The sequence below is a fragment of the Pseudonaja textilis genome, chromosome 3, assembly GCF_049901715.1.
Source record: "Pseudonaja textilis isolate UNSWEBS1 chromosome 3, rPseTex1.2, whole genome shotgun sequence".
Classification (NCBI taxonomy): Eukaryota; Metazoa; Chordata; class Lepidosauria; order Squamata; family Elapidae; genus Pseudonaja; species Pseudonaja textilis.
Genome location: NC_141992.1, coordinates 46262642 through 46283405, shown reverse-complemented (window position 1 = coordinate 46283405; position 20764 = coordinate 46262642). Strand labels below are relative to the sequence as shown.

The following is a 20764-nucleotide window of genomic DNA, read 5'->3' as shown; positions in this document are numbered from 1 at the left end:
CTCTTTCCCCTCTTTCCCTTTTCTTCCCCAGATAGAGTTGCTTGTTCATTAAAGATGGCTTCTTCTTCATCCCAACCTTCTTGTTCTTGTAATTTCTCATAAGTAGAAATTACTATTTCTAAGAAATGAAAAACAGAGTCAAAAGAGCCCTTCCTTTCTTGTTCCTCTTCCTTATACTTTTTGAATTCCATTTTCAGTTCATCGAAAAGTAATGCCATTGTAGAAATTTTTTTAAATGACCCAAATGTTTTTAGTCTTTCAAATAATAGTTTCCAAAGGTCCCAAAGTCACCAAGCAATCCAAATACACACAGACTGTTTCGTTTAACACTTTCTTCTTTTTATACTTTCTCTTCCTGGGGTTACAATTGCAAAGTTCCAATTAAAATGTATCTTTTAGAAGTCTTGTTACAATTTAGCTCTAGTCTTGTAAACTCCAAGCAGCCTCCTCCAGCAAAATCTTAATCTTAATTCTTTTCCTCTCCCTTCCCACTTACAGCAAAAAAAGGTTTTTTTTCCCAATGTCCAGAAATCTTTATTGTCCCCTTGGCTTTAATTTTCCACTTTAATTACCTGCTGATGCCAAAGCACGTTTTTCCAATTTCTCATTCATCTGCTGTCATCATAAGGAAGGAGAGTGAGAAAAAAAAACTTTCCCTTTTCACTTTAATTTGCTGCTTCCAGATCTTCTTTGGGAGTGATGTATCTTTGATGAAATTTAAATCCCAGGGTATTTTAAATGTTGCTTGTTATCCCAGTCAGCCAAAAACTTTCACTTTCTCAGCTTCCTCCTGCACATTCTTTTCCAGATGAGAGCTTCTTTGTGACAGCCATTTCTGACCACCGCTCCACCGCTTTCGGAAAAGGGAGTTAAGCCAGCTGAGAAGGGGGGGGTTGCGATTCCTCCCAATCCCTGCCGGATCTCCCCTATCTTCAGTTACCTTTACGGGGAAACTATAGCCCTGAATCTGGCTGGATGGGGCACTCCAACAGCGAGCGCAAGCAGAAACTGCACACGATCGCGGATTCCTGCCGCTGCCGAAGCCCTACAAACCGGAAGGTCCCATCATGACCATTTTTGTGCTATTCTGCTGACTGGCTGGACTAACTGAAGAAAAAGAAAAAAATATAGATAAAGACTTGTTGATTGTACCCAGTTCCTGCTGACTCTACACGAATACTCCCTGTAGTTTTCTTGGCAACAAATCAGAAGAGATGCCATTGTCTTCTTCCAGAGCTTTTTTTATTTTATTTTTCAGGGATGATGATGATGAGCCTGCGACACAGACCCAGACCCAGACCCAGACCCAGGCCAACCCATAGAGATCTATCCTAAAAAAAAAGCCTTTGGAGTGTATGGGTGAGTTATGTAGCAGTTATCTGAAGTTCTTTAAAGCAGCTGCATCTTTTCTGAGATTGCACAACTGCCTTTGGTGTCTGCAACATTTTTACATTATCTGATATAAAAAACTGCAGAAAGATACTTCATCAGTATTCCTAAATTACTGGATGTGGATCAATGGAGAACTTAATTGCATTTCAAAGCACAAGATTATACTTTGAATTTTGCAATTTATAATCAATTTAGCAATGATTCAATTATCAGATATGACAACGCTTATATGATATTTCTTTGCCTGCTGGGTGAGTTTTGAAGAAAAAAATTAAAAAGAGGCTAAATGACGGTTAGCTTGTGCCCTAGTAACAGGTTTCTGTCTAGGGTATCAAGACAGAGAATAAATGTCACACTTGTGTATTTCATAGTGCAAGAATTTCTGGAAAAGTTGGAAGAGAAATAATGAAACAGCATCTATTAAAACCAATGTAAATATGCACATGTCTATTACAACACCTTTTTCTGTCCAAAGTCTAGCTATACCACCTGGTGCAGCTGCAGGTTGCTAAGAAAGCTGCAGGAACGTGCCCATGCACATTCAGTCATCAGGTGGAGTCACCTTTGACTGCAGGGGTTCCCTCCCCATCTTTTTCATCTTATGAATCTGTTTGCTGTTAGAAACCGTGAGAGGAAGAATGTATAGTGGTTGGAAAAAGAGAAGTATTGAAAGCTTCACGTTTTTCTCTGTCTCTGACTCTGTCCCCACCTCCCCAAGCAGCCGTGTTTAATCCACATCGCCTTTCGGGTCCACACCCGAAGGAGGGGGCGGGGGAGTCTTGACTCGCATGTTTTGCTTTTGAATTTCTTTTTTTTTTTCTCGCGTCTCTCTCCCGCCTTGGCGGCGCTCTTCTGGAAGCACCCTTTTCTTTTCCCCCTTAAAAAAGCCAAGTCCCAGGGCTGGGCCTGCTGCGTTTGAAACCACCTTAACAGAGCTCCTCCTTCTCCGGAGGCTGGGGCTGAATCTGGCAGGACTAGGCAGTGGTGTTACCATGACGAACATTTTCTTAAGCTTCCACGGCTCAGAGCAGGAGGGACTCAACTCGCGGAGGGCTGGGTTTAAAAAGACTGGGGGAAAAAGAAGACGGGAAGAAAAGCGAGGGGCGCTCTCCGAGAGACCCTCATTTTCCTTAGAATAAACATCGCCCAGTTTGAAGATCCCCGCTCGAGCCTTATATAGGAGGAGCAAGCCCTTTCGCTCCTTTCTCCAGTTCGCGGCTTGTTCTAAACTTCAGCAGGAGGTCGGCAGAATCGGAAATCGAGTAGCTCTCTTAAGGTTTCCCCTCCCCTTCCGCCCTCCCCTTATGGAAATCCAGGGGGGTTTCCCAGACTGTGGAAGCCAGAATTGCAGGAGGTGGAGGGAAATCAGTGGGACTGGTCTCTGTCCGTGAGCCGCCACGATCGCGCAAGAGCCGTTGCTCTGGTCACTTGTCTGCCTGCACGCCGTTCCCCGAGGCCGCCGACTTGGAGCTGCGGCTGGGTGGATTTGTCTGCTTGTCTCGAAAGAGCCCCTTCGGGTCTGCTCGTCTCGCGCTCCCGGGGCAACCGTAAATCAGGTATTTTGCTTCCCACCCACCCCCCAACCTCTCCTCTAAAGGACTGAGTTGGCTTTTTTGCTAGCCTGCTTTTTCGATCGAGGAAATAAGGCAGCAGGGCACGGGGAAGTGTTGCAAGCGTTATCACCCACGCCTGCTTTCTGGCGCTTTGCTGGCAGAAAGCAAACTTGGGGGTGAAGGGTGGGGGTGGAGAGGAGGGGAGACGGGAGAAAAACGAAAGGCAGATTTGGGTGGAGTAGACGGGAATTTAGTTGAAGCTCCTTTTTTGTGTGGTTTTTTTTTTGGCCGGCGAATGTAAAGGTGGCTGGAGGATTTGTCTCCAAAATATCCTCGGCTCGGCTTGTTTTCCTTGCGGGGTGGGCAGAGGGACAAGGCTACATAGTTTTGCGGCTATAATTAGCTGTGGAAAATTTAGGGTATTCCCTGCGCTTGGAGAAACGTAAAACAGAATCAGTGAAAACGTGTGGAATGCAAAACTGTTGAAAAAACATCTTCGGACTTTCGCGCGTGTCTGAAGTTCGATCTATTCTGAGTAGGGTTTCGGAGAATAAGTTCAATGGTGGATCTTAGTCATGAATTAAAATCAAGGGGGAAAGGCCGAGTAGTAAGCAGCTTGTTTTCTAGTGTTGATTTCCCCTTTCCCCGTCTCTGTTGTGTTGAAACTTTCAAAAAAAAACAAACAAATACGTTCTGGCTGTTGATCCTTGTTGCATATGCAGAACCTCCGGACGGGAGAATGGTTGCCTCTGATAGATTAGTCGCCCTGACAAAGTCTACACCCTCAACGTTACAACACTTCTCTTGTTAGCGAAGGTGGGTGGGGAGGGGAAAAGGCAGCGGAGAATTCCCGAGGGGAAGAAACCGTCTAGCTGGTGTGCGGATAAAATCGTTAAACGGGACGGGGCTGTTGGGGGAAAGAGGAAAAAACGGAATCTGCCCAAGCAGCTTAGTTGCGGAGATGCCCTGCTGGAGCTGTGGGGGACAGCACCTCGTCCAAGGGAAGAGACCCCCGTTCCGCTTTTGAGCCTCGGGGTTGTGGCTCAGCTTCAACGACGAAAAGAAAAGCCAACTGGAAGGGCCGTGCAGTTCCAGCGTATGTAACGCGCTGCGTTCAGCCTCCTGGTCTTTGGCACAGTAACCTGATTATTTACCGGTGGAGAGCACAGGACTGTGTGTCAAAGACCGTTTGGATGTTCAATTGGAAAGGAAAGGGCGCGATCTTTCCGCCCGCCGTCCCTTCACCCTCCCTCTTCGGCGGCGAGCAGCGTCTCCTATTCTGCGCTGACAAACGGACTGGCTGGCCAGACGGACCGATGCAGAAGGAGGGAAGGCGGATGCGGGTGGGGTGGGGAAGTAAGGAGGAAGCGTAGAAATGCCAGTTGATCACTCGCCTCCGAGGGGCGCGGCGGGACGGAAAGGCGACCCCTCTCTTTTCGCCGTACGGGTCCTAGCCACGGTCTGCAGCCCCAACAAGGGGGATTTTGTTATAAAATGGGGGTGTGGAGCCGAAGCCGGGTTGGTTGCCTAAAGAAAGATTGCGGATTCGGACGTTTAGATAGATAGATATATATATATTCAGGATAAAAATGCGTATGCATTTTTCTGTCTGCAAAATTTTGAAGTAATGGCTAGGATTTATTTAAACTCTTTACAAGGCAAATGCACCCAATTACCTTTCTAAATTATCCCAACTAAAGCCAATTACTAAATTAATCAGCTGCCCAGCCCCATATCTTCCCCAAGAAGATTTCTCTTCGATTTATAGTTAATTTACTATAGCTTTGAGTAGGTGTGTAAAACAGGAAAATAATGGCTGGAAGGCTTTTTTTTTTAATGAGCCATTTATTTCTCCTCTCTTTCACTATGAAGTTTTGCATCAAAAATGGAATTTCAAAAATTTGGCAGGATGCTAATCCAGAAGAAAGCCAGCAGCAAATTAGAAACCACCTCCGATTCCCTCTTTGGATTTCTCTTTAACTGAAGATCCCATCCACTTATGATTGATTAACATTAGCATATGGAAGTCAGAATAAAAGAATATGATGGGGAAAGGCTCAAAGTTAGGAGCAAGTGGTGTTAAAATAAGTTTGGAAAATATGGAAAGGAAAGAAAATGAAGCCAGGGAAACCAGGAGCAAGAAAGGGACTGGATGTTTTGGAATTCAAAAAAGATAGGCATTTGGGTAACTCTCCACAGCACTGTTTCGTGCGGCTGTTGATAAAAATAGGATTGCCAACATGATATGACAGATATGGCACAAGAAGAAGAAAGGGGGGTTGGGTGGAACAAGAACTAGACAGTTTACAGGAGACTAAAGGAGAGGTGGTCCAAGAGATGGGCATATAGGAGTTTACCTTACAAACACAGGACTTATGGTACAGGACTAGCAACCAGTTGCTATTGCGGAAATATACTGTATTGCACATAGTTCTGTGTAATTCTAAAGCACCTAGTTCTGCTGCTTTTGATTATCCTTGTGAGCCCAGGCACAACAGTGCCTCAGCCATCCCAGGAAATAGACTTGGGGGGGTGGGGGAGACAGCTTTTCTGTTGGAAGGGGAAAAAGAGATGATTTCATGATCATTAGGGTCCATCTATTCCAAAAAGGACTGCAGCAGGCAAGCCCATGGTGGAAGCAACTTGGGGCTATGCCTTCATAAATGTAAACAGTAAAGAAGAGTGAGCCTGTGTAACTTGTTCTCCTGCTAGTAAGCTTCCATAATTTGAAGGGACTATCTCTTTCACACCCTACCCTGCCCTGCCCTGATCTATTCTTTTTTAAAAACACATTGCTTCACTCTGCTGTGGTAGATAACATTTGTATCTCCCCTATATAAACCTTATCCAAATGACAAATTCTTGTTGTAGAACGAGGGTGGGAAGAAAGCAGTGACAGCAGTATTCAGCTACCCTTTAACTACGCTGATGATCAGATTTAAGAAGTAAACTATTCTTTCTTAAGCAATCCAGAATGCCCACCTAAAATTCAAGGAGAGTATAGTAGATTGAAACAATAAAGAATAAGAAAACATGTAAGGTTTATAATATAAGCTGGGTTTTAATTTTTAAAAAAATTTCTAATTGTTACAAATATGCATTCTGGTGTGGTTTGATTTCATCTCTAACTCCCCCCCCCCCCCCAACAACATTTGAGGGAGAGGGGGTGGAGAAAGGAACTTCAAGGACATACTAGCGACTAGAGAAACAATTCTCTGCATGTTAAATGGTCCCTCTATGCCTGGAGTGCAGCCTATAAAACTTAATGAGGCTTATTTTTGTACTGTTAGACATTGGGTGGGGGATGTTGTTTCTAGGAGATACTTTCCACCCTATGCCATTATTTTCCACTTCCTCCTCGCTGCCCCTTTCTCCCTCCCTGAAGTTGACCCTAGGAACTCTTTTGGGTAGCTGTGCAGAACCTATGCAGTCTATCACATCTGATAACTGGGGCTGCCAAATGGCTTTAAAGCAGATGAGGCTACCCGAGTTCCTGCTTTCCCCCACTAGCACCAAGATAGTCTTGTCTGGCTTCCTGCCAGCCCCCTGAGGGGAAAACAATCTCATTTGGGGGAAGCACCCATCTGTTAGTGAATCACTGCTGGGGAATGGACTGGGTTGGTGGAATTGCTTCCCGCCCTCCCACTTGCTTTGGGGGTCTTCCTGCTCCTGCAGTCCTGGCATTTGTTGCCCCTCCTTTCTCTCTGCTGCATGCTCAGTGTTCGTAGAGCTGAGCTGCATCTACTGCAATTTTAGTTGTGCACACCTTCAATAAAGTTCAGCAAGAAAAGAGATGCAACACTTCAACCGCTTGAATTTATTCAGAATCATCATTAGAAAACATCAAAACATGTTTCTCTCGAAAAAGCTGGAAAGGGAATTTGTGGGAATCTCTCGGCTTCTCTGGATATAGTTGCAGTCTGTTAACAGCTGCTTCAGATGGTGCAGCCCAGCCAGGGGTGGGATTCTACCAGTTCAGGCCAGTTCTATAGAACTGGTTGTTATGATTCTGCGCAGTTTGGAGAACCGGCAAATTGAGCCCCTGGCTGGCCCCTCCCCTCTCAGCCCACCTCTCCCCTTCCTGCCCAGTCAGTCCTCATCAAACATGCGCAACATTGTGTGCATTCCCGACATCACTGACTGCGTTCTTTCCTGCCCAGTCACTCCTTAAGGTTTTTTTTCCCCCTCCCGATGATTAGCTATTCCTATGATCAGCTGTGCCGGGATTTCCCTCACTTACTTACTGCTTTGCCCAGGAGGCTTCCCTGAGGCCTAGGAAAAAATGGAGGAGGAGCACAACATCCCACTGGCCCCCTCCACTTTTTGCCTTCCTGGGCCCCAGGGAAGCTTCCTGGGAGCAAAAATAACCCCTAGGAGGCTTCCCTGAGGCCCAGAAGGCCCTAAAATGGAACATGGGGGGTGCTGCATGCCCTCACTGGCTTTGTCTTTTTTTCCCCTTTCTGGGCCCCAGGGAAGCCTTATGGGAGCAAAAATACCCCCCAGTGGGCTTCCCTGCGGCCCAGAAGGACCAAAAATGAGGGGGTGCTGCCAAAAAAGCCACACCCACCCAGTTACATGGCCACGCCCACAGAACCAGTTGTTACAAAATTTGAATCCCAGCCCTGAGCCCAGCCCTATCTATCACCACTCCAGGGGCAAGAAGGGATAAAGAGCAGAAATTAGTTGTGTATCTTCCTTTTCTAAAAACAACCCTGAAGATAAAAGGAGTTGCTTTTGTGTCAGACTCAAGGTCAGCCCTCAGTGATCTATAAATTAAATTGTAAGAATTTGAATAAGAGGCTAATACATCTGGAGTTTGGAAGCATGAAGTTATAGCTGCAGATGGTCTTTGGCTGAGTTGGGATAAGACGGAGCTGGGGCATGGAAGACATTAAGAAATTATAGTTGTCTGCCTGCAAAAGGGTAAAACAAACCACAGTGAAAGTATAGTAAAGGGTTGGCCAAAAGGGTTGGCCAAAAAGGATTTGACCAACTAGGGATGTTGGATCAGCAAGCAGTAGTAGGGTGGCGGCCTCAGGATCGAAGAATGTGGTAATATTGTTGATTTTCTTCTCAGTGGGGTTTTTAGCACAATTTCTTAGTTTGTATCAACCTGCCAGTTTAAAGAAGGATCTCACACCTCAGTAGGCAACAGCATGAATCATCTACAGTCATTCACGTACTTGAGTGGGGAATAATGTTACAATCTTATAAATACCTAGGATCTGAGGATTTTGAGCATATATAGAAGTAGTTTCTCAACATTACACAATGCTATTTTGTGGAGTTATGTTAAGGCTTGAACTAGCAACAAAGTTTTAAATTTTGAACATTGTGTTTAATAAAAAACTCAAAAAGCTATATCTGAGAGGGCTCAGAACTCCTAAATCACTGATAGATCTCTGAACATAAAGCCATGCTTTTAGCACTTTGGAGTTGTAACCCACATTTAAAATATTAATTACAGTATTGACTTTGATAAATTTGTATATCAGAATATAGCAATTATCCTCACAACTTGGAATTCAAATCCAGATGCCCACGTTTTTTTGTGGGAGTGGGGGGAGAATTGTATCTAGAAAAAAGCCTTTTGTTCTTGTCCTTAAGTAAAATCTGATTTAAATCATTAATGAAGTTATCATATATGTAGTCATGTGGGATATTTTCTTTTTGGTCTGGTTTCTGGATCAGCTGTGTATGATGTGGTATGATGAAAAAGAAGAACCTATGAGTTGTTCCTTGGCAATTTTGGATAAATTGCCAAGTAACATCAAATGCTGTTAGAGTTGGAACTCCTTTTCAGCCATTTACTTCAAATGCTCTGATTACATATAAGTATCTGCCTTTCTTGCATCATTTGGTATACTTCTCATGAGGATGGATTTAGTTACACTGCTAATTATACTAGTGTAGAAAATACCACAGCCAAACAACCAACCATTGGTGTTTGCTTGTTTTTCTTAACAATTAGCTAGACACTATTAAAAAGTAAGGACAGGCTGATTTAATATAAAGTGCTACCAAAATACAGTTTATTTGAATTGGCCTTAGCACATTTTGTGACCCCAGCCAGTTTGGGTTCCTCAGGCAAGTTTTGGCTTACCTGCAGTTAAACAATCATAATGCAACATGATGTGTATATCTGCAATCTACCTGTATGTTTGATAATCACTACCACAATTTTATCATCCAAAAGCCTCTGTTCCTGTTCTTTTGGACTACTAATACTTATTTTGATGTTTTAATTGATTAATTTATTTTTTGAGGAGGATCACTTTGTCCCTAATGCAGTCCTCGAACACCAATATCATTTATTTTCTTATATGTGCACCTTGTTCTTCCTCCAAAATCTCACAATAGTTCTCTGGTCTTGCAGCATTACTGTAAGGAAATATAGGATGAAAAATAATAACTTGCCTAAGGCTACATGATAAAACAGTGATATTTTAGTGATTTTTGTAATAAGGTAAACCATCTGTGACAAGCAATTCTTGAAGAGAAGCACAAGAATTTCAAAGAATGGGAAAAAATGAAATGTCTGTTCACAGTTCAGAGACTTGGTCATCATCATCATTCAAAGATTAACAAGCTAGATGGTTTCATTATTATTATTACTGACTTGCTTTTGTCAAACAACAAACAACTGAATCCACTTTCTTCTGCCTGATATTTCAGGGAACTGGGCAGATGGACTACAGCAGCACAGATGAGCTACCAGTTGTAAGATGAGCTGTAGAAATGCTCTTTGCCTAACTACTATGTTGGCTTATTAAATCTGTTGTTGATTTGTGAGGCACATTAGAGGATTTATCCTCTTTGTCAGTGTAATAAATTTTGGTGCTACTAAATATATCAGACATTACTGTAATGGTTTTCTACCATGCTAATTGCACAGAGTCAGAATTTTTCTTTTGTCTTGTTGAGAGACAAACTTTTTATCCAGAATATAAATTACCCCCCCCCCCCATTTTTCAAAGCATTGTGTAATTCACTGTATAACTGTTCTCTGTATCTCTGTGTTTGTAATGATTCTAAATGCTGATAAAGATCCACAGAATGGATGGGGAACTTAATGATTTCCCAGATATTACTGAACTATAGTAGTGTTCCAATATTTCAGGGACTACCACAAAGAGGGGGGTAAACCTATTCTCCAAAGCAATGGATAGAAACTAATCAAGGAGAAAATCCACCTAGAATGAAAGAGAGATTTCCTGACAGAACAATTAATCAGTGGAAGCCATATATCTGAAATGGTATAGGTTTCCTGCTTGAGCAAGGGGTCGGACTAGAAGACAGTTCATCTGCTGTTCATCTTTATTTACTTGTACTGACAATGTAGATTTTTGAGTGAGGAAATGGACCTGTAATTTAGGCTAGTTATTTGTTGAATACAAAAGAAGCAACACTATGCTTATAGATTCCCAAGACCTTCTATGTCTCATGGATGACATAGCAAGAAATATGGACCTCAAAATCAATGGATCAAATACATATATTTGATGAAAATCAAGTGCATAATTGCAAGTTATACCAATAATAAAAGAGTAAGTATCTTGATAGATTTAATATGTTTACTGATAATAGACAATGGATGGAAATATTATAAGATGTGCAAATGCTGGTTGAAAGGTAATGGCATGTTTGAAATATTTTATAAGGAATATTTGTGGAAAGAAGCAAAAGTGTCTTTCTATCCACTTTAAATTCAGTTAAAAATGAGCAAAAATAGAAAGAAATATGTTTCAAGTGTTTGGTTGTACTGAGAGAACAACTGAGATTGAATTACCAAAATATATGAGGATGAGGGTGAATTATTTGAGGAAGAGGAAGCCAAAGAAAGTTGTGGTTGGATGAAATTGATGAGATCTTGAAAAGGGGAGATGACAAGCTTAATAAAGGGCAATGTATAAAACAGCATTTGGATGTGATAATTGCAAGTATAGTCTATAGAGACAGAAATATAGAATTACAATGTGCTTGTAAATCAGCTTTAGCTATATGTCCTTTTCTCTTATTGCTTTAATTTCTCTTACTTGCTATACCATTTCTTAACCAATTTTATCCTTTGCAAAATGTAGCATTCAAAATGGGTATATTTACATGTATGAACTCACTATTTTAATACTATTTGTGTGTGCAGTTGGCATCATATATATCTTAAGCATTTGGACAATTGCTGAAATAGTTGTTACCTCAGTCAGCAAACTCTGTGATAACCAGTTCTATTTGACTGGAATAATCTTTGATCTTAATACATTCTGGTCCTGTGGTCAGTAACCATAAGATAAGGTCTATGTTCTCTTGAGTAACTTTTTGAAAAGGAAACAGAAGTCCATTTCTTTGAACAATTTGTAGAATTTGTACAAAATAAAAAAGTAATTTATTTAGTGCTAAGTGAGTATAATCCAAACAAGATTGTTCATTACTGATGATTTTTTAAAAAGTAGTTACTTTTTGTTCAGTAGAAGAGTGGAATGGATGTGTTTGATTAGGGAGGGGCTCCATCTTGATAACATAATTTTTTTTGGTAGCATCATAGGACATTGTACAGTAACATTCTTTCATGTACACATATCATTTTGCTCATTAAAAATAGATTGAGAATGTAGGTTGAGAATTTTCCAATTAAGAAATGAAGTTGAAAAAAACTTTGGAGTTTGTAAGTCAAAATATTTTCTCTAAATTTATGTATTATTGCGCCCTGCTTCCCCCTCCAACTATATAACAGGAAAATGTTTGATTATTCTAGGCAAGCATTTCAACTAACTGATCACCTTTGGCAATAAGGAACTTCAAGAAAGTGAATTTGAGAGATTTGCAAAAGAGGGGTGTTGCTTTCCTCCCAACAGCCTTCTCCATTGAGGAAAGTGAAGGCTGTTTCTTTGTAGCTAAACTGGTGGGAAGCTCATCCCATGGAAAAAACAAGGACAGTAGTGTCCCATCATCATCATCCCCCCCTGGGTGAATGTATATATGGATGTACAGTATATATGTATATATATCAAGGCTGTCAGAAGAGCCGGCGGCCTGCTGCTTTATTAGTCTCTGAACTTTCCTAGCAGTAAAAAATAGATAGGGGGAAGGAGTTTGGCAAATCTCTGCTTTGGGGGACTTTTTAACTGACATAACAAATGTGTGCTAGACTGTGATAAATGTACTTCTCCAGTATGTCATTATCCAGATCAAAAGTGAGCCGTTTAAAAAAAAAATGAAGGAATCGTGCTTAGGGAATTTGTGTTCCTCTTCCAGCATTCTCAAAAGGACATTCCGCACAGGAGAATTGTAAATGCATGATCTGTGGATCCTCTTTAAAATACATATGAGGGAAGCCTGGCTAATCGGCACAAAGTCCTTTCAGACACAAAGTTGTCTGAAATCTGCTTGGGCAGTTTTATGACAGGAAGGATATACTCTCCACCCTGATTTTTTGAAGAGTAAAGAATGGGCTATAATGTATAATGTTGCTCTTTTATTTTTATGGCTACCAGTAAACATTAAATTCTGCATGAACAAAACCTTTCCCTAGGCAAATTATGTGGCAAGAAACAGATGAGGTAAGACAGGCATTTGCTTGGTTTCTGAGTTGTCCTAGTGATTCTAAGACCATTTCAGGCACAAGATCAACTGTGAAATTTAGCAGAGAATATCCTTTTTTAAAAAGATGCCTCAAAGCTTTGATTGCTTTAGTTGCAGCAGAATAACAAGGATAACTCTCTGGAAAATGAAATAAGAAGCTTAATGCTAATTTTACAGGTGTGGAAATTCTATCTCCAGGTGCTCAATGAAATGTAATGTTCCTTTACTCTGGGGACATAGGTCCAGCAAAATATCTCTCTATATTTCACTGGCATCATTTTATTAAAACATTGCACAAAACAAGCTTCAGTACTCAGCCCTTCAAAGTAACTAGCTGAAATTTGTCTTGGAATTTCATCAGTATTTTCTTCCTTTTGGTTTAATCTTATTTTCAGAATGGTTGAGAAATCGTTTTAAATTTTCTTCGAAAGCTTACTTTATTGTGGGTGGCAGAGATACTCTGAAGCCCTTTCACCTGTCCTCATGATGTGTCTAGGATTTAATTGAAGCCTGTGAAGCTAGAAAGCTTCAACACTAACTGAGACAGAATTGGTTAGTTAAGGAAAGGACATTCACACATATATCTTAGCCACAAATTAATACTCAAGGATCATTGTACCAATGACAATTTCAGCAATATATCTCACACCCATGTAGAAGTTCTTATTTATCAACAGGAATTATTATTTGAAACAGTAAGAAAGGAAGGCTAGTTGGAATAGCGTCCTCCTAAAATTTGGTTAGTCTTAACCTTGCCTGACTTTTTGAAGGCATTAAAAACATGTTTAGTTCTCCAGGACTTAAGTCTGGGAACAGTATGACTTGCTAAATAAGCTTTCATGGTTAACTTGGTCTTTCTGATTCAAATCTAATATTTGATGATGGGTTATAGTCATTCTTGGTATATTACTACAAGTACCCAGTACCATATTAAAAATTTGAAAGACAAGCAGACTAGATCAGCCTTTCCCAATCTGATAGCAAGCTTTTGCTTCCAGAATATGGCCCTAGTGATTGGAATGTTGGGAGTTGAAGCTTATGTATTTGGGTGAGCTGGTGGGTCTCCTTCCCAATGCTGTAGTCCAGTGGTGGGATTAAAAATTTTTTTACTACCAGTTCTGTGGGGCATGGCTTGGTGGGTGTGGCTGGGGAAGATACTGTAAAATCTCCAGTTGGAGGTGGTATTTGCCGGTTTTCTGAACTACTCAAAATTTCCACTACCGGTTCTCCAGAACTGGTCAGAACTGGCTGAATACCACCTCTGCTGTAGTCTCAACAGATGTTCTGTCTTTTGGATTTGTAGTTGTTGTTGCTGTTTAAGGAGTTAAAGGACAATATCTCTCTGAAATATAGTTCTGAGCCTAACTGGAAGTTATTTTATTTAGTTGTTCCTTTAAACACATGTAAAATATGACTAAAAGTGTCTTGTAATTTTGACAATAGTCTGCCATAAAAGTTAAGCCCCTAGAGCAGGGGTGTCAAACTCGTATCCCACGGGCCAGATGTATCACATGCTGGCCCTGCCCTCACCTGGTTTAGCGAAGGGGATAAAAGTCCTGATACGTCACGTGACTATGCCATGATGATGCACGTTTGACACCTCTACGTTAGAGTCACCAAATGGCAGTGAATAGAGTATCATTTTTAGATAGACAAATAATATTTTTGTAATACTGGAAAAACTTCATACCGGTATTTGCATAACTCTAGCCGATACCGTCTTTCTTTTCAAGTAGGTCATATACAGTACAATTCCACCCAGAAGAATGTAGTACTGGGTAGCTAATTAAGCAGCATTACTAAAAGTCAATGGGGTTTGAATCTTTTTGGCTTTTATATTGATTTGTGTGGTGGTGAGGTAATACTTAAAACAGTCTGCTTTAATTACTGTGTTATTTTCTATTCATTGGGTAGATTGTGCATTCCTTAAGCCCAGCATTGCACTCCAGCCCAAATGCAGTTGGTAGGTCCTTCTATTTTTCCCAAGGGCTTGATAGCAGCATTATATTCTTGGATGTAAGAAGAAGAATCTCCAGGGTTACTGCTGTGATCAACTGTAGACCCTCATGTGACTGCGTTAAAATAAAATCACACATACCATCAAGAGTTCTAGTACTGACTGTTTTATATAATTCATAGTTTGACTCTTAGTCTGCGAGTCTTGTGCTCTTTTTCCTTTACGTGCATCTTGGCAGAGTTTGCCAGCTTTGCCTGCTGAGATGTGCCAGCTTCTGTCTATCATTTGTCTCATTGGCTATGATGGGGCTTTAATGGATTATATGTCCCTGGAGTGTTACAGTAATATTTATATTGTTGTACTACTTCTAGTTCTAGAACTGAAGTGCTGCTGTCTCTTAAGTGGATTGTGGGTCTTTCTTGGTATAAATTCCAAAAGATAGGAGATTTGGGATAGAAAAAAGAACAATAGTTGTGGCTGGTTTTAATAGAGTTAGAGCCAGATTTGTTTTTATGAATAGAAGAGTTTCTCCTGCAGTGTCCTGTGGAAAGTTCCTGTAGAAGGAAGTGGGTAGGTGGGAATTTTTGTCATTACTTTTTCCATATGCTACTTCTTAAGCCATTCCATGCAAAATCACCAGCCATACCCTCTTTTCAACACAACTGAATTCTGCTGATCTCATGTCTGAGATATATCCACAGTATTCAACATCTGCTTTTTAATGAGTTGAGGTTCAGTCTGCAACACATCTCTGCCTGATTACTATTATATTCTCTTCAGATAATTTGCAAAATAATACAGTATATCCATCTCAGATAAAAGCCTAAAGGATTCTTAGCTCTACCATGCAGTACTTCTTTTGAAAATCTGGTAACATATATTGAATGAAGTTAATACTGGTAGTTTCTTTGGAAAATCATAGAAGGGCCGAAAGAAGAAAAATACAATATTTTGTTGCCAGAAATGTCTCTTAGTAATCTGAGGCATATTGACACTTTGGATTGTTTCCATTTCTTCTTTTGAAGAAATACTTGCAGGATATATTTCATAATTACAGGATTGACATAAACTTATATTCCTTGTCAACTCAATTTTTTTATTCATAGAAGACTTTAAAAGTAAATATGCACTTCCATTCAAGCATTTCTAGATATTCCAACATGCCTTTCCATTCAAGCATTTCTAAATATTGATCACAGCTCAACACTCATATTTACTTTCAGAGAAATGGAGTTGTAAAATTTGATAAGTTTTCAGAAGAATGAAAAATACATGATTTCATTGGACTAGAGGTTCTAAACATAGGAGCAGTGTTATAGACAATAGTCTTAAAATGTTGCATTCTTCAAAATAAAGTATTTTATGAACAAGGAAATCCAACAGATATTCAGAGACTCCTGGTGATAGCTAAAAATAGAATATCTGGGTAGAAGTCTTGGTGATTTAAGCTGCAGTCTCCATCATTCCTGGACAATGTTCATACTGAACACAATGGGATTTGTAGCCCAATATTACAATAAAACACATGTGTTCTGCTTTCCATAATCTGCTCCTATAGTAATTATAAACTTATTCAGTTCCCATTTCCTGACAGTTAGAACAATTAATCAGTGGAACAACTTGTCTCCAGAAATTGTGAATGCTCCGACGCCGGAAGTTTTTAAGAAGGGATTGGATAACCATTTGTCTGAAGTGGTGTAGGGTTTCCTACCTAAGTAGGGGCTTGGACTAGAAGACCTCCCAAGGTCCCTTCCAACTCTGCTATTCTATTCTATTCTATTCTATTCTATTCTATTCTATTCTATTCTAATCTCATTGTGTATATTTGTATATGTATATTTGGCTACCTGCCTGATGAGCATCCACAAGATCAAGAAAAATATTGTCCTCTACTTAATCAATGGAGATGACTTTTTGTTCCTTGCCAAGATTCCAAGGCTAAACTAATAAAAACAACTGATACTTTAATTAATAGCTATTGACTTTAATATTAGAGATAATAAAATTTCCATGGGATTAGAATCTTTTCTTAAAGATTCTTGTGTCTTGTGCACAAAGACGCATGCATGCCAGCCTCACTCTTTCTTTATGCTATTTCTGAAATAAATCTGAAAGATAAAAGACAGAAACTATGCAGCTTTCATATGGAATATGAAGAAAAAAAGACACAGTGTGATGATATGATGATGATATCATGGCACATACTAACTAGTATGACAGTGAGCATCTATTTTATGACTCCTGTTTTACATGCCCATAAAGCCAAGCAAGGTGATGCTATTATCCAAATCTGTCCTACTGACAGATCAGTAGGGAAAACCAAAGATGGATCAGTATTTTGTACATAGAATGAAACAAAAGAATGATTTTGCATGAATAATCCAGCTTTTTAAATACTACTAAATCTTGTGATCACCCAAGCAGATTGTTTCCTTTCTTTTTGCCACCATAATAGTTAGCTTAGCAATTGTGCTGATTCTTTTGGCATCCGATTTTACAGATATCACATCCAGGGTGGGGGTGTTCTCTTGGTTTGGACCAGTTTGGGCAAACCCCTAGCTGCAATGATCAGCTGGCTCAGAACCAGTTCGATCTGACAATTAAGTGGGCCCATCCAGGGTTGGGGTGTTCTCCTGGTTTGGACCAGTTTGGGCAAACCCCTAGCTGCAATGATCAGCTGGCTCAGAACCAGTTCGATCTGACAATTAAGTGGGCCCACTGGCCCACCCTTGCACTGTATTCACCTATATCTGCTCAGCACGGCAGAGCGGATTGCCATGCCTCAGCTGTGTTACTTCCCTGAAGTAACATTGAAGGTAAGCAATTACAATAGCTATGCACGTGAAGCACGCAATTAGCGAACCGGTTCTTATACCAGGAGAATCTCACTCTTGATCCCATCCAGATTTGTGGTGATAGTAAACAATTTCAGACTTGTGAAATATTTGCTGGGTAATAACATTTTTGGAAAATATAAAGTTCCCTAGAATATTTGTTTTTCTCTTAAAGCCTAGCTAACCCACGTCTTACATATTTTCTACACATTATTATTTGCTTGATTTTACCCTGAATTTTTACTCAAGTGAGCACTGTTTTATTTACTTATTCAATCTATGTCCTCTTTTTCCAGATGAATTTCATAAATTGATTTAGCAAAATGAATATTGTACAGTGTTATCTAACTATTTAAAATACAATATGGAATACCTATATAAAAATTGAATCCCTAAAATGTGATGGGATCAATCCCTTAAAAGCATTCCCATGTAGATCAGCATTAATGTACTGGTTTGTAAAAAAAATTTATTTATTTATTATGAAATTTATTTGCTGCCCATCTTGTATGAAGGCGGCTCAAAACAAATAAACGCAGGTATCTGTCTCCTTGTTTCTTTCTTACTTCTTTGAAAAGGAAACTTACTGCACTCAGCAGTGCTCCCAAGTTATGTGGCCCCAGTCCAGCCTGGGGAGTAGGTCAGGGATGCCTACATGCTTAATGGTTAAAAAACAAACTTTGAAAGGTCTTGTTGAGAAATCTAGGGTGGTTCATAAACAAGAAGCGTGGAGCATACCGAGAAAAGTTATATATGGTTTCAGTCTTAAAGAATGAGACATTCAATGCCAAGACTTCTGCAATAGGTTAAATGTAAGTCATTAGATCAGGAGTCAGATATCTTTTGGTCTTATACAAGTGGACATGTGTGATTTTCCTCATACAGAATCTTTTTGTAAATTTTGTGATGATGCTTATGATCATTTTAAAACAAAACCCAAACGTTTAATCTCAGTTTTAATTTCAGGACTCTGATAACATTTGAGAATATATCATTTTTAAATTAAAAGAATGAGAAAGCCTACTCTAACTTTACAAATCTTATTAATCCATCTTTCTGGGCAGCTGTATGATGGTTGTCTCATCTCCTCCTGCCTCCCCCACCCCCGGCAATTTGTTGTCTGCCAGGGAAACTTGGTTGTGAAAGCAGTGACTTCACAGTATGAGTATTAGGAGGCTGACTTGACTGATAGCAGTTATCAAAAATGGTAAGAAGCTTTTTGAATTCTTAATCAATGAGATCCATTTGTATTCTTTTCCTTCTCCCTCCGCCCATCTTTTAAAAACTAGTTGCACTTTTAGAGAGGAGTTACAGATTTTTCAAGTAGTATAAATGTACCTTTACTTCCCAATTTCAGGTTTGTGTGAACTATCCCTTGGTAATAAAATCTACCTGGGATATGTATTATCTAACCTGAACAACACTCAATGTACTGCTGTTGATATATATATTAATTAACTTGATCAGAGGGCTTTTGTGCCTTAATTCATAAAGTAAAGGTTTTGGCTATGAAAGTAGACCTATGTTGGTAACAACTGATGGGCAAAATGATGGTTTTTGAATATATGTTACATGGAATATTTGTGAATAATATGAAGATGGGTTGGTACTGGCACTCAGTCCGATGGAGACAAGGCAGGAATTGAATTTTGATTGTCTGAGACACCATCTGGCTTTTCTGTATAGATCATTTCTTAGGAAGAAGGCTTTCAAAGTGTGTAGTCCTTCTACTACAATCCTAAAGATTTGTCATAACTAAATTGAAATTAAAATGGCAACATTTTGAACAAATCCCTAATAAACTCTTGGAAATTTTTTGTTTTTAACTTTTGAAAACTATACAGTTGTTAGAAATCCAAGCAGAAATCTATACTATCTTCCTAGAAATACAAGTATTCAGAATTCCATTCTTAGCATTTAAATCAGCTATAAAGAGATCTAAAGTGTATTTAAAAATAGTTGGTCCCTACACTCATGAATGAATGAACCTTGCCTCTTTTATCTTGTGACTTTTAACATCGTCCTCATAGTTAGCCACTTCAGGTTAGTTATCTTTTGGCAGAATAACTTTAGTAAAACCAGTTTGGTGGTAGTTGCCCACTTGTCTTGCAAAAGAATTTGGCTGACTTTGTTTACAGAATTAACCTCTCACCTGATAGGAAGGCCTGAAGCTGTCAACAACTTCTCAGGTCCTATCTGCTTTGTAGAAATGTTAGCTATTGTGCTTGTTGATAACAAGGTTGCTTGAAATACATGGAGAGAATACAGCAGTCCAAACCAAGGAAACCCATATCTTAGACTTGGTGGCTTATTGGTCTGCTATCCCCCATCTGTGTCCCAATTCCTTTACCAGTTAAAGGCTGGCAGAACTTGTAGACCAATATCTTTGCTGCCTGGTTATATTTTTTCGTTGCCAACTGGAGTCGAATGACTGCTAATTACATGGTTGTACTATGCACAGAGAAGAATGGAGATTCCAATCAGAAAATGAGAAATCAGCACCAACAGTTTACACGAGGCATATTGTGTTGTATTTTCGTACCCTGCATAAATTTGAAAACATTTTCCCCCTAATGTAAAACTAGCATATTTATTATGCCATCAACTGCTGTGGGTTAGATACCAGGTCATTCACTATTTGATTTTCCCATAATGAAGTTACCACTTCTTAAAGTAGGACCCTCTTTCTCTAGGTTATGAAAAACAAATTGCTGCATTGCTCATGTCTTCACGTATTATTAGGGCACTGATCCCAGATTCAAAATTCTTTCTTCAATGCTGTGCCCAAACTGGGAATATGTAGCAGCTTTTTAAGTGTTGAGAGTGAGGGATACTTGCTGACTCATTCAGTTCTCATACCTAAAAATAAGCAATCTATCCTTAGGAGCCAAGAGTGACTCCCAGGCCAGCCTGTGGATTTCCCTGCCAATGGGTAGAGATAGTGCTAAGCATGGTTGCAGGGCAAGAAAATAAGAAGGTGCTCAGACTGATGAAATCCTGTGGTTAGTCCTCTGTACTCATTGATTAGTTGGCCATTGACTTTTAGCACGCACACACATTTTGCAATCTTTTTTAATTCATTAATTAATTCCTGGAGACTGCAGTATCTGGATCAATACAGGTTTTGGGTAAAAGATCTGCAAAAAGATCTGTGAGGGTTGTTTTTTTTAAAAAAAAATTTCTCTCTGAACTTCTTTCTTTCTCTTCTTCAGTACTGAACTGAAGAAATTTCTCGGATGAGAAGTGAAATGTCTTAAAGAAAAAACAGAATTTTCAGTTGCTTAAAAGAAAGCACTTTTGAGACATTCATGTTTGGATGACTGAGAAACTCCATAGATCTTTGAAGGTGATACTCATAGCTCCTGCTATAGATAAAACAGGAAGATACTAGTGGAGACTTCCCGACTTCTTTCCGTGAATTAGGGGGAAAAAGAGGAAAGGTCCTTTGC

General features: G+C 39.8%; 1 protein-coding gene across 7 annotated transcripts in view; it reads left to right on the top strand.

Annotated features, from left to right (window-relative positions):
• Nucleotides 1–2347: 2347 nt before the first annotated feature.
• Nucleotides 2348–20764, top strand: part of ATP2B4 (ATPase plasma membrane Ca2+ transporting 4) — a 152176-nt gene continuing 133759 nt past the window's right edge. For 5 of the 7 annotated variants that reach the window (XM_087929476.1, XM_026715647.2, XM_087929481.1 and 2 more), the window contains exon 1: nt 2348–2948. The gene's annotated coding sequence lies outside the window, so the exon portion shown is untranslated. The remainder of the gene's footprint in view (nt 2949–20764) is intronic. The other 2 variants (XM_087929475.1, XM_087929479.1) reach the window with 1 other exon arrangement.